The sequence below is a fragment of the Vicugna pacos genome, chromosome 12 (genome assembly GCF_048564905.1).
Source record: "Vicugna pacos chromosome 12, VicPac4, whole genome shotgun sequence".
Lineage (NCBI taxonomy): Eukaryota > Metazoa > Chordata > Mammalia > Artiodactyla > Camelidae > Vicugna > Vicugna pacos.
In genome coordinates this window covers 4,682,762-4,697,043 of record NC_132998.1, presented here as the reverse complement: position 1 = coordinate 4,697,043, position 14,282 = coordinate 4,682,762, and the positions used below count along the sequence as shown (strand labels likewise).

Below are 14,282 nucleotides of genomic sequence, written 5' to 3'. Positions count from 1 at the left end.
GATTTGGTCTTATCCAACAACATTGATATAAAAATACTTGGTGAATTAAGATTCTTGAAGTGCAAGCCAAGAGTTAAGGAATTTATAAATACCTAGGAAATTCAGATACACTGGGAATGACTAACCCCAATGAAAGTCACAATTAGTCCCATGAATGGAAAAGTAGGCGTAATTGTGATTCACAAAAATGAAAAGTATTAATCATTTCACAGAAAATAGACTATTATCTTCAGCTCCTCTGTACTATCTTTCTAGCTCTTATGTCAGAGAGGAATTGAATGGCAATACTCAGTATCTTTGGTAGAAGTATCCTAAGAGCATGCTCAGAATCACACAAACACACATCTATACACACACATAGGTATTCGTAATTTTGGCAGAGAAGCTAGATAAAATGTGAAATGGAAGAGCATAAAAATAAAACCAATTATTATCTTGGCAATGAGAGTTCTTTCACTCTGCTTAGGCATCTCTCTGAAAATAAGAGTATGAATCAGCATCAATTCAGATAGTAATATGTTTTGATACTTATAGCTCCATACAGTTTTTATTCTTCCCATAAATAATCAAAATATACTTGGACATAATGACATCTAAAACTATAAAGAATTAAGAGCAAATTTGACAGAGTAATGAGACTCCAGTTAAAAAAAAAAAGTCACATTTGTGGTATCTTCAAATTATAAGTCCTCAACTAAACTTGCTAATATGCCCGACATATCTTGTGTGTCCTGAAATAATGCATCTTTGAGGACACCCCTCTGACCTTATTCATTCTTCACTGTAGTATTGGCATGTCTGCTGTGTGCTCGGAGTTCTGTGGAGTTATAGAGAATACTGAAAGTAGTACCCACCCTTGGGACAGTTTCCTTATTTGCCCTCCACGCAAATAAGGAAATTGGCTTAAATCCACGAGGCTTCCTAAAGTGGAAGAGGGGTCTGGCAGAACCACGTGAATCATGAATGTGTTCATCATTAGCCATTAAAATACAGTGGAAAATGTAAGTCTCCGCATGTATGCCAAGCTGTGGTCCACAGAGGGGGAGAATTCGTGTGTACCCTTTAATTACTCCCATGGAGCTGAGTATTTGTCTAGCCGTGGTCTTGTCTTCTACTATTTTCTAAATAATGAGGACTCCAATTGCTTCAGCGGGAGCAGCCTTGCTCGTTTCAGCTCTTGGCCAGCAGCGTTCTTTACCTTTTCCTGCCTCCCTTCTGTGCTCTACACACACCTGCGCCTCTTCCTCTCCCTTTTTTTTGGTCTGAATTTGATGAAGGTCTGGTTTTTACCCCCTAAAAGTTTAAGTGGTTGAATTAAATCACAACTTGCTTTGGTTAATTATCGAGGGAGCTCTTTAGGAATTGGGGAAACATTTTATTTACGACCCAGCTTTCCACCTGTGCTGACATGGCCTGGAATTTACAGCTATATTGAAAGCGTTATAACCAGCACCTCAGAAATTCCACATTCTCTTGAGCTGCATTATTATGGAACATTTGTCAGGCAGCCAATTGCTGTGTCAGCCCCTAATTGATTTATATAGGCATCTGGAGGAACAGGGTGGAGTGAGGGTCGGGAGAGGGGGAGCCGGGGTCCACTTCAGATGACCCGGTTCCCGAGTGTCCTGTGGACATGAGAGGTTTGCAAACAAAACTGAACATAGACACCATGTGCTTTTTTTTGGTTTTGGTTTTGGTTTTTGTTTTTTATGCAACATGTTTAAAATTGCAGGTGTTAACAAGGCCGGTATAAACTTTGAAGACCTTGGGAACAGTGGACTGAGCTCAGCCTCTCCCTGCCAGGCTATCATGGAACTGAAAAGAACACCTGGCCCTAAAAGGTGGGCTTCACTTTTCCCCAAGGCGGGGGGTGGGGGTAAAGAAGCCAAGGACCTCCTTCAAAATGTTTTCCTCTGACTGCCTTCATTCACTAAAAAAATAGTAGTTAGCTTTAATAGCTCTTTTTTATACTTAGATTCCACCCTCCCTGGATTAGAAACACAAATCTGTATCACTCACGTAGAAACACCTGGTCTGAGGTTGGGTCCAAGCTGAGGGGAGGTTGGGTCAACGGGGACCATGGTGGGATGGATGCCTGTGTCGCTCTGTTTACTGTGACACTTGTTTCCTGGGGTAGATGGTTTTAACAAGAGCTCCCAAATGGTGGCGTTTTGGAAGTGTCTTGGTCAACATGACCAGCTGTCAGCTCCCTTGATGGTCACCACAGTCCTTGCCGCTCCCTAATGTGTTCTATCTGGCCCAGCTCACACATTTAGACTATGTGCCTGGATCTGTTGGCATGTTGAGTTTGCAGTGATTTATACTCTGCCATCTTGAAGCTTCTGCAAGAGGTGTATGGCCAGGGTAAGGGGATGACAGGAGACAGGGGTGGTGTGACTGTGGAGACTACAGAGCTCTTTGATGAAAGAAAGGACACACAGAAGTTCTATCTTGGCCTCTAGCTATGGGACAGCCACAGCTGAGAGTAACTCAAGTGAAGGGGCTACCTCTTCCTGCTGCCCCCCAGCCCCTGGAGAACTCCTGGCTGGTCAACGGAAATCCTGGTGGCAAACCGGGGGCACAATGTGCCTGGGTCACAGAACTCCTGGGCCAGAGCAGATCTGGGTTACAGTGTTCCTTGCTGTCCACGTTGCCTGGGTTAAACTTTGTTCACAGTATGCCTGGGTCACAGTGCTGCGTGGGTACCATGTACTTTAGCACAACTTTCTTCAGTGACAGATGCCTTAGAGTTGTCTCGGCTTGGTCAGAATACACCGTGGTCACACCAGACATGAGCCACAGTGCTCCTTGGTCCCCATATACCTTGGCCCCAGCATGCTGGGCACGGAGCTCCTGTGGCAGTAGCACTCTGTCGTGGCGCCAGTGTGCTTTGGGCTTAGTGTGTCTTGGCCACAGCGTGCTTGCTTCTCCACACGGGTGTCCACGTGAGTGAGTCTCGGCAGCCCTTGGGTGTCGTGGGCCTCCGTCTCCGTGTACTTGAGTCACAGAGTGCCTCGCGCGCCTTGGTCCCTACAGACACGATGGTCACAATGTACCTGGGTCACTGTGTGCCCGAATCACAGCTCATTCAGGTCTCAGCATGATGTGGCTACACGGTGACTTCTGTCTGCAGCATAATAGTGATTAGTGTAATATTTAGAGTATGGAGATGAAGGGCAAGTAAGAGCGACATCATACAGCCAGTAAGATAGACACTCAACATCCTACTGATACACATAATAAAAGATGCATCCTATGTAAGTGGATACACAGTAAGAGTTTGTGCCCCAGAATGTTCAAGCGGGCATTTTGCAAATAAGTATGCACACACACAGAAGACAGCTAGAGGATTTACATAAATGGTAACAAGGAGTCTCTCTGTGGAGTGGCGTTACAGTCCACTTTTATTCTTTATGTTTGCAAAGTTCTATATTGCTTTTTAAAGTTCTTGTAATTAATTTACTTTAGGGAAGATAAAGCCCTTTATTCTTCAAGACCCACCTCCCATGTGACAACCACTGGGAATTGTGCCAGGTGGCTGCCAGTCAGAATCCATCACGTCTGCCTTTGGCTTCCAGATGCTGTCTCTGCCATTGTCAGGGGCCACACTGGAGTAGCAGTGGGGATGGGCAGCATCTGTCCCTTCATCCGACTCATCACTACTTCTTTAAAAACCTGCCTTTCCTTCCCCAACAGAATAAAACTGCACATTTCTCTTCGCAAACTACTCAGTGAACCTTTGTTGAGTTATCTGGAGCCCACTCCACACTCCCCATCCCTGCGTCAACGCCATACAGCCTAGAAAAAAAAGTATGAAGATCGTTTTCTCACACTTCCCCCTCTGTGTTGAAATGCAACGGAAGCCTCCTGGAGAGGAGACTATGTTACTATTCTGAGGAACAGAAGGGCAGGTGGTCCCACAACACGTTTTGGTCCACTACAGTTGGAAGCTCTTCCCAGCCAACTGGGGGTCTTCTTTCTTCAGTGGGGGCCTACTGCTGACCCCAAGAGCAATTAAAGGACCTTCCCTAGGGTCATTCAGAAAATATGAGCTCAAACACAGTGAGAACGTGGGGCCCATGTTTGCCGGTGGGGTCCTGGGCCCTTGTGCCCAGCCTTCACATAGAGCTCCACGTCTGGTTGCTTTTAGATGTGTCATTTCCCTTCATGTCCACAACATTCCTGTGACAAATACCATACTTATTGTATTAACTATGTTTCGAAAGTGAGGAAAAAAATAATTCCCAGGAACACTCAAAGTGTAGTTTCAGGTCAGATGGAGAACCCAAATCTTTGTCTTCATAAACATAGCTTTTCCTTCAAACCCACAATTTCAGAGTGAGGTAACTACAGGAGTAGGCCCCTTTTTCTCAATAACAAAGAATTTGTTCAAGGTTTTCACAGACAGAAATGAAGCCAGGTTTCCTTTTTGCTCTATTATTCAAAAATAGTAACAGTAAGAGTAAGAGAAATAATATTCATCTTTACTTAACCCAGGCGCTTGGAACCATACTCTTTTATATTGCTTATAATCATCGCAGAAACTCTAGAAAGTAGGTGCTATTACCACATTACAAATAGGGAAACTGAGGCTTGGAGATATTAAATAATTCCCGTATTAGGTAATTGGAGTTAGGGCAGGGATGTCTGACTCCTAAGTCTGGGACTTTGCTACTAAACTGACGTGTCCCATTAAATTACAAACACTTGTTTTATTTATATAATATTCTCAATGCTTGTTCCACAAATAAATGCAAAGCACTGATGAGGTTTGATCTAATTTGTTTATACAGGAAGTTTCTCTCTTTTTCTCACTCCCTTACGTACACTTCTCTCTCATTCAATAGTGGATGCTCCCAGACATTTGCAAAAATATGGCCTCCCTGAAAATATACTCAATTGTGAACACTAAGGCATTAGGTAGGTTCAGTTCACACATTTCTTTCCAACTTTTCCCTCAGAAAGTTGCTGAGACTTCTTGATTATGGACAGGTAGATATGTAATTTGACCATGTTTACCAATATGTATTAAACTGGACACAAAGTAGTAAGTTAATTGTACAACAGTTACATCATTAAAGAGTTAACTTACCCTCTCCTTGATGAACCTTTAAATCGTGGCCAGTAGGAATCCAGAGTTTATGAGCCATTTCTTCAGGCTCTTAGAAAGCACTGTGGTGGTGGATGTGCACTGAGATAACATCACTCTCCCACTCTGCTGGGGTCAAGTCTCTTCATTTCCATCTCAGCCACTCCTTGTTCACTGAGAAATTAGAAAATATCAGAGAACCCCCACTGTCTCCCACCACCACACGTGCCCCCGCGCCAGTATCAGTGTCCACTCAATCCACCTTCCCTCCTGACACCAGGGCAGAACTGTCATCCATGCTCATGGGTAAGGCTGCCCACTGGCACACTGAACTCTGGTCCTGAAGTTCTCTCCCTCTCATGAATTCTCTCATGAATTAGCAATTTTTAATTTCTCAATTAGATCTTCGCATAAAAATATACCGGGCTTTTATCTACCATCTTATAAACAAAGTCAGACAAACAAAACTCTCTTTGCGTGGCTTTTCTCTTGCAGCGGTTGCCCTATTTCTCTTTTCCATTATAGTAGAATACCCTGAAAACTGTTTACACTTTCTGTATCTAACTTCTTTCTTTCCATTCTCTCTTGAACCCACTCTAATCAAGTTTCCACACCCATGGCTCTACCAAAACAGTGACTGTCAAGGTCACAAATGATCCCCACGTTGCTAAATCCATTGACAAATTTCTTGACCTGTATTAGCAGATGTGACATGGTCAGCTGTTCCCTTCTCCTTGACACACTTCGTTTGGCTTCCAAAGACTTTGTCTTTGCTTGTTCCCCTCCCTCTTGACCAGTGGCTTCTTCTCAGTCAGGGTGGCTGGATTCTCCTCATCTCCCAGACCTCATTGTTGGAGACACCCAGAGCTCACTTCTTTGTCTATGCTCACTCCCTTGACGAGCCGATCTGGTCCAGAGACTTTAAATACCATCCCTAGGCTAACGACTCCTGAATTTGCAAATTCATCCAAGATTCATATCTTCAGCTGCCAAGCTGATTATTTCTGCTTGGAAGTCACTCAGAATTCACGGGTCTGTCCAAACCCGAGCTGACATTGTCTAACCTCATCTTCCCATAATCCTCCCCATCTGAGATAAGACAACTCCATCGCTCAGTCCTTCAGACCAGAGTCCATATGGTCATCCTTGACTCCATTTTTCTCTCACACCTCACATCTGACCCATCCACAATCCTATTGCCTCTATATCTCTAAATTCAAAATACAGAAATAATAAAATCCTCACTACCTTCACAGTATAACTGTAGTCCAAAGGACTGTCACATCTTGCCGGGATGAATAAAATGGTCACACAATTAGTCTCTTTGCTTCTAATGTGCCCTCTTTAGACTATTATCAACACAGCCGTGAGATGAATCTGGTAACATGTTAAGTCTTCCCTCTGATCAAAGCCCTTCAAAGTCTATGCCTGCTCCACTGAGAAAGGGCCAGTCCTTGCAGTGGCCCCCAGGGCCCCGTGATCTGACCCCGGTGTTAACCTCTCTGGCATCATCTCCTGCTCTTTTCTCCCTTGCCCCCCACTCATCCCATCCAGGTTGCACTTCTACCTCAACACCTTTCCACTTGCAATTTTTGCACTGTGTGTGCAGTGTTCTGCCCCCAGATATCACCACTGCTGGACCCCTCACTTTTTAAAGACAACTCAATGTTAGTCAGTTTTCTTGGCCACCCCATATCAAAGTTTAGCCCCAACCCTGATACCACTCAACCGACCACTTTGCCTCATTTTTCTTTCGAGCATTGGTCACTGTGTAACACACTATAGATTTAACTCATTTATTTTGCTTATTGTCCGCCCTGCACAGTAAGTTCAATGAGGGCAGCAACTTCTGTTTATTTTGTTTGTCCTTGCGTTCCCTGCATGGCATAAAAAAAGCGCTCAATACATGTTTGTCAATTGAATGAATGAATCGTAGGCAGCTTACGCATTTAAAGTCTCCTTTTTGCTCTTTATTTTTCTTTTACCTTCCTGAAAACTCTTTTCGGGCTTCGTTGCTAATCCCACTTCATCTGTGTGCCCCCTGTGCTTCCGGCTCTCCTGCTGACTCGCTCTGCAAACATCCTTCACCTCAGAGCCGCCCAGGACCTAGAACAACGCACACGCCGCCGATTCCCATCGCTTCACCAGCAGCAGCTTTGCCCTTCAGAGCTGGATGCTCTCCTAACAGCCGACTGAAATTTCCACGTGGTCTCCTAATAAGTTCCTCAAATTGTACAAAATAAAATGTATCACCGTCTCTCTCCACGCTTGCCATGTTCTGTGCCTCAGTGAACAGGGACACCGTCCGTCTGATCACAAAAGCTTGACCTCTGGTATCATCTTTGGTTTCTCCCTCACAGTCACTTCCAACTTTAATTAGAAGATGGTTTCTGGTCAGGAGGACATGATTGCTTGCTTTAGTTTTCACCCAGAAATATAAACACCTATGTATACATGGAGCTATGTATACACACAAATATGTGTGTATACACTCACACACACACACACAACATAGTGACACTCAAAAGCAACACAAGCATGGCTATTGACGAGACTCAAGTAATAAAAAAAGCAACACACAGCAGTAACAGAGGCTAAAGTCACAATTCTATTAAGCTTTAAGTCAGAAACATGGCAGAGAAAAAGCAGAAGCGTGACTAAGAGTCAGAAGTCCCCAGGTGTCACAGGGAGGGAAGCCAGGCTCACTGCCTGGCACTGGACGCCGGGCAGGGCTCTGCTCCTGTGAAACGTGATGGGGGAGGCAGTGACCGCCGGCTGGGTCTGAGGCACCTGCTGACCTGCGCGCCTGCAGTGCCTGGAAGGGGCGGGCTGAACCTGAAGCCCACTGCCTGCTGGCTCCCGGGGCCGAACCGGCCAAGCGCCCCAAGTCAGGTCTAGCTTCTAATGTAAAACCTCCTTCTGGACTAGAGGTCCGGCAGCGCCCCCCGGACAACTGTAAAACAATCATAGAGGGAAGCGTCGTCCTAAAAGAAGCAAAGAAGAATTATAAACCTGCAAACCAAGGTTCCAAAGCACCCAAGGAAACTAACACTAAGAGAGTCAACAAAATCAACACGTAAGTGGGAGACTGGGTCAGTCTTGAAAAAATAAAAATAGAGAAACAACTTACATGTGATTCTGAAATCATTTTGTTTAAGATTCTCAGAGACACAGAAAAAATTGTGAAACACAGACTAGCAGATACAACTCTAGAAGAAGCAACTAAAAACAGTAACAACTAGCAATCATGCGTAGAGTCCTTCGCTTTAAAAACAAGAGGACCTTCTAGACTGTCATTAAAGAACTAGAGAATTCAGATACTGCTGAGCTTGCTCCGAAAAAGAACAGAGAAGGAGAGCAAATAAAAATATATCAAAGGTTATGTAAGGCTCCGAAACACACTTTAAAGGAATTTAAGAATTCAAAAACGAACAGAAAGATTAGCGGTTTTCTAAAAAATAATTTTTCAGAATGGAAGACGTGAATTTTCCGATTAAAAGTGGATCCTTAGTGTCGGAGAAGTTAAATAGAAATAAACCCACATCTAGACCCATCACAATGAAACTGACAAGCATGAAAGATAGAGCGAAAAGTATTAAAAGCTACCGGAGAGAAAAGGTAAAACGGCAGCAAAAGGAAGACAGTTCTGCTTGGAATCGACCTCAACAAGTGATTCTGGAAGACAACGGGGTAATATTTTTGAAATGCTAAGGGACAACTGCCATCCATTTAACACTGTGTACTAAGCTGAACCATCATTCAAGAGTGAGGGCAAAGATGAAGACACCGTTAGACCCATGAAAACCATGAAAACGTAGCTTTCAACAGGTTAAAAGAATTCTCAAATAATATAGTTCATCAAAAGGAAAAATGAGCCAAAATTAATGAAATTAAATATGAAAACAAAAATGATTAAAGGGATGGTAAAATCTGTTGGACAGTCTACAAATTATGCAAAAAGAATCTGGAAACATCAGCGGAGATGGTGTGGGTGAAAGGAAGTGGTGGGAACTCAGTGTGTGAGACAAATGAGTTTTAAGTTATTACCTTGTTTGAGAGGACAGAAAAGCTTCACCCTTTGTTAGGAAAAAAGAAGAAAAAGAGAGAGAGAAACATGTCAGAATTTTCGTGGTAACTTCCCAAAGAATGAAAAAAAAAAAACCCAAGAAGGAAAATTAAAATAAACAAGGAAAATTTCATCAATGTAACAGAAGTTAGGAAGAGGAGAAGTGAAGAAAGCACAGAAAAGGATAGGAAACAGAACAAAATAAAATGGCAGGAATGATTCCAAATATGTTAGCTATCTGAAATGGTAACAGCTTGAACTTCTCTATTAAAAACTACAGAATACCATGTTGAGAAAATTTTCAGGTACATTCTGATTATAACTTCTTTTATTATTATAAAAGAAAAGACAACATAAAACTTACCATCTTAACCACTTTAAGTGTATGAGTCAGTAGCGTTAAGTGTATTCACATGGTTGTGAAGCCAGAATTTTTTCATCCCATAAATCTGAAACTCTAAACCTGTTAGTCAAGGACTCCCATGTTGTCCCCAACCCCCTGCTCTTGGTAACCACCATTCTACTTACTATATCTATGAACTGGATCACTTTAGACACCTCAGGTAACTAAAACCATACTTTAAAAATCACACAGAAAGACTGAAAATGACAGGATTAGACAAGATACACCAAGCAAATAAAAAATCAAATTGGTGTAGAATGGATTGGCTTTAGGCACTTCAGGTGAAGCCCTGAGCAACATTGTTTTTATTATTTTTTTGAAGAAACTTTAAAAAAATTTTTTTGTTGTTGGGGGAGGATTATTAGGTTCATTTATTTTAATGGAGGTACTGGGGATTGAACCCAGGACCCTGGGCATGCTAAGCATGCACTCCACGACTGAGCTATGTCCTCCTGCCAACCCTGCTTTTTAAGGAGTCGGTTGTGGAAGGAGCTTCAGTGAAAGAGACCAAAAGAGTGGCCTCATGTAAATTACAAAGCCACTCAGAGGACCTATGCCATCTGGGCAACAGCACTTTTTACCTTTGGGTGTCAGCCGTGTCCTAGGAAGGGCAAATCATGCCCACTAATGAACTGATCATGTGAGTATCTTTAATTACAATTTTTACCATAAGAAAATCATCATTGTCTAATGCGAGTGTGCCTCCCTCAAGAGCAGACTCCTTCTGGGATCCTGGCCATGTCGCCTTCATTTCTGATATCCCGAGAGCCAATCACATTGCTGCTGCTCTGTTGTTAGGAGTTGAGAGTTCTTGAAACACAGGTGCAAAGATCCTGGTGACCAAATACACTAGACAAACATCCTTGAAAACTGTCCGTGTCCAAGAGGGAAACAGGATACTGAAGTAACTTCAGGATGTACTTCTGCAAGAGGACTTTCAGTCACTAAAAGTGAGGGTCAGTCTTCCTGATCTGCCAGAACCTGGCATCAGTGGTAGGGTTGGCCACTGAAGCCAAGCTGTTCATTTTAAAAAGGGAGCTTATGAATGTTGGGGTGCATGTAGCTTTTTGAATTAAGATTCCCTCTGGATATATGCCCAGGAGTGGGATTGCTGGATCATATGGTAAGTCTATTTTTAGTCTTTTGAGGAATCTCCATACTGTTTTCACCAAACTACATTCCTACCAATAGTGTAGGAGGGTTCCCTTTTCTCCACACCCTCTCCAGTGTTTGTTTGTGGACTTTTGAAAGATGGCCATTCTGACTGGTGTGAGGTGATACCTCATTGTAGTTTTGATTTGCATTTCTCTGATAATTAGTGATACTGAGCATTTTTTCATGTGCCTGTTGGCTATTTGTCTTCATTGGAGAATTACTGGTTTAGGTTCTCTGCCCATTTTTGGATCGGGTTGTTTTTTTTCTTACTAAGTTGTATGAATTTCACACTATTTACAACAGCCAAGACATGGAAACAACCTAAATGTCCATCAACAGGTGACTGGATAAAGAAGTTGTGGTACATTTATACAATGTAATACTACTCAGCCATAAAAAATAATGCCATTTGCAGCAACATGGATGGACCTGGAGATTGTCATTATAAGTGAAGTAAGACAAAAAGAGAAAGAAAAATACCATACGATATCACGTATATGAGGAGTCTAAAAAAAAAAAAAAGACAAACGAACTTATTTACCAAACAGAAACAGACTTACAGAGAAAACAAACTTATGGTTAGCAGGGGGGAAAGCGGGTGGGAAGAGGTAAATTGGGAGTTGAAGATTTGCAGAAACTAATATATATAAAATAGGTAAATAACAAGTTCATACTGTATAGCACCAGAAACTGTTCAATATCTTGTAGTGATATCTTATGGTGAAAAAGAATATGAAAACGAATGTATGTATGTACACGTATGACTGAGCATTATCCTGTACGCCAGAAATTGACACAAGATGTAAACTGACTATACTTCAATTATATATATATATATATAATTGTATATATATAATATATATATGTGTGTGTGTGTGTGTGTATATATATATTATATATATACAATATATATATAATTGTATATATATAATATATATATACACACACACACACACACACACAAAAATAAAAGAGAGCCTAAATAAATGAAGAACAGTGGGCATTGTGGGCAATTCTTCACATTAAAATGACTTTCAAGTGGGGGCAGGACGGACTGCTATACGATGCACACCCAAAATACAATGTTCAAGTGCTATAAACACTTTTTCCTCACTCCAGTAGGGCTTCGAAGCAGCTATTCCAGGTGGGTGGGGAGGCCACATTGCACACGGTCACTTAGAGACCCGACAGGCTCTTGCAGAGGGTGGTCAAGGGAGAGCAGCTCTGGGCCATGGCTTTCCCACCAGACAGCCGCAGGAAGAGGGCGTGGAGGGGGGTGTGTGTGTGTGTGAAGGCTTGGCAGACCAGATCCGAAAGTGGCACACAACACCTCTGCTCACATTCCACTGGACAGAAAGGTCCTGTGGGTACAGACATTCCTAACCCTAAGGTGGCTGAGAAATGGAGAACAGTGAGGCAGCCATAGGAAAAAAATCTGTTGACACACCTGGCCACCTGTTTACCTTTAGCAGACTGAACATGAGTTGATTTTCCTGCCAAGTGCTGGAACAAATTATCCGGTGATTGTTTTTAAAAAACCCCACCGATCTTTTGAGTTACTTTGTTCCTTCCTAGATGTCCTGTTGACCTACAGGTTAATTGTCCTTAGCATTTCTCACATGATGACATCACAGCTGGCTTTGCAATTAACGGCTTCCCTACGGTTTTTCTCACAGAGGTTCATAGGAAGCCCTGTGAGAAGAAGTTGCTATGTTTGGGGTGAATGGAAAGGCTTGGTTTTGAAAAAGGGGCTGGATTCTGTCAGACAAGACAAAAAACATTCCAGGGTCCTGATTTTGTCATTTGTCTAGGAGCTTCTTGGGGGAAGAATGTTTGTTTTAATGGTGTTACAGCTCCAGCATCTAAGACAGTGCCTAGCATAGTAGCCACTGAAAAAAAAAAGTTTGCCGAATTATAGACGAGAAAACACGAAGACGACTGACAGTATTGTTACCAAATTCTAACTCCAAGCTGTTCATTTCAAAATAAAGCCACAGAGGTGCATAGGGGCTGGTTATGGGGACTGCACATAAGTTCGGATGGGGGTGGTTTGAAGGGTGGGCTGGGATCAATGTGTGAAAGGTCTTATATATTGTAACTAAGATTGAAGATTTAGTCATCAAAGATTTTAAAACAGGAAAGTGACCAATCAGATCTATTTTAGAAAAATCATTCTGGAAACAGTGAAACAATGACTTGCGTTGAGAGACAAGGGACAAGACACCACCGTCAAGAGATGGAGAAGGGTCTGAACTTGGCTGCGGCAGTGAGACGAAGAGGGAAGATAAAAACAGCCTTAAGAAAACTCAGGTGCAAAACAACAGGAATGGTGATGACTGATGGATGATGGAACAAGAAAGGGAGTCGCAGACCTGGAACCGTCTGGGGACACTGGGTAATAGGGGGAAATGCTGAGTGAAGCGCACGTAACACGTCTAGATAGTTCAGTCAGAATTAGACAAACCAGCGCCCGTTACGGGCGCCCTGCTAGACTGCAGCACTTGATGCAATGCATCATAAACGTTTATTTATGAACCTGCTTCCTGCCCCACTGGTAGATGGGACAAGGATCATTTTACTCGTTTCACACCACCTATGCAAAACGTACAGCGAAGAGTATTAAAAAAACAACTTTGACAACTGATAGTGTATTGTTACCAAATTTCAACTCTGGCTCTTTTCCGGCTTTAGCGGGGCAAGGCATCGTGAGCGGCAAGGTCTCCCGTGACACCCTGTATGAGGCGGTGCGGGAAGTCCTGCACGGGAACCAGCACAAGCGCCGGAAGTTTTTGGAGACAGTGGAACTTCAGATCAGCCTGAAGAACGACGACGCTCAGAAGGACAAGTGCTTCTCGGGCACCGTCAGGCGGAAGTCCACTCCCCGCCCCAAGCTCTCCGCATGTGTTCTGGGGGACCAGCGACACTGTGATGAGGCCAAGGCTGTGGATATCCCCCACGTGGACATCGAGGCTCTGAAGAAGCTCAACAAGAATAAGAAACTAGTTAAGAAGCTGGCCAAGAAGTATGCTGCCTTTTTGGCTTCAGAGTCTCTGATCAAGCAGATCCCAAGAACCGTGGGCCCAGGTCTGAATAAGGCTGGCAAGTTCCCTTCCTTGCTGGCCCACAGTGAGAATGTGGCGGCCAACGCTGACGAAGTGAAGTCCACAGTCAAGTTCCAGATGAAGAAGCTGCTGTGTCTGGCAGTGGCTGTTGGCCATGTGAAAATGACAATGATGAGCTTGTGCATAACATCCACTTAGCTGTCAATTTCCTGGTGTCATTGTTCAAGAAAAATTGGCAGAACGTCCGTGCTTTGTACATTAAGAGCACCTTAATGTACACCATGGTGTACATTAAGGCACACCAGCGCCTATACTAAGGCACAGCTTAATAAACTAGCTGCCACCAAAAAAAAAGAATTTCAACTCTGAGTTGTAGATAGAAAACACAGCCATATGCAGAGATACTAAAATAACTGCCAGAACAGTATCAATAATGTCATGAAGGCACTAGGTGTTATATTCAAACATGATTTTTAAAAAAGTGTTTTAAGTTTGTTAAAAGACAAA

General features: G+C 43.0%; 1 pseudogene; it reads left to right on the top strand.

Annotated features, from left to right (window-relative positions):
* Positions 1-13,271: 13,271 nt before the first annotated feature.
* On the top strand, positions 13,272-14,282 carry LOC102525009 (large ribosomal subunit protein uL1 pseudogene; annotated as a pseudogene).